Source organism: Eimeria mitis, genomic scaffold (assembly GCF_000499745.2).
Source record: "Eimeria mitis Houghton genomic scaffold, Emh_scaff5810, whole genome shotgun sequence".
NCBI lineage: Eukaryota > Apicomplexa > Conoidasida > Eucoccidiorida > Eimeriidae > Eimeria > Eimeria mitis.
Window position 1 is genome coordinate 1 of NW_013574057.1, and position 498 is coordinate 498.

Genomic DNA, 498 nt, shown 5'->3' on the forward strand with positions numbered 1-498 from the left:
CAACAAGGGGGTTGTCTCCTCCCGCCAGGTCTACATCTACCCCCCGCAGCTGCACGGCCTTCATCAGGTCCCCTCCTAGTCCCTCTATAGTTGGCTCAACAGACACCTCAAAGGAGACACCACGCAGCAGCTCCTGTACCCAGAAAGGAGGCTCCTGCTCCTGCTGCTGCTGCTCCTCCTGCTGCTGCTGCTGCTGCTGCTGCTGGGGGTGGTGGGGTTGGTGGGTGTGTATGCGGTGTATTGTGAGCCCAAGGAGAGAGTTTTTTGGGGCTTTGTATGCATGCGGTGCCCCTCTAACAAGTACAGTGTTTTTCCCCCCCCTAAAGAAGCTGCTAGCGAGACGAGAAAAGGAGACAGTATCCTGGGGCTGGAGGAGACCATGCAGGGAGACGATCGATCCCCGTGTCTCCTCCCCCCTCAACTCCATCCTAGGTATTACTACAGCCCCCAGCTGTCTCCCCTCATACTCTAATATAAACACTAAACCACCAACCCCAA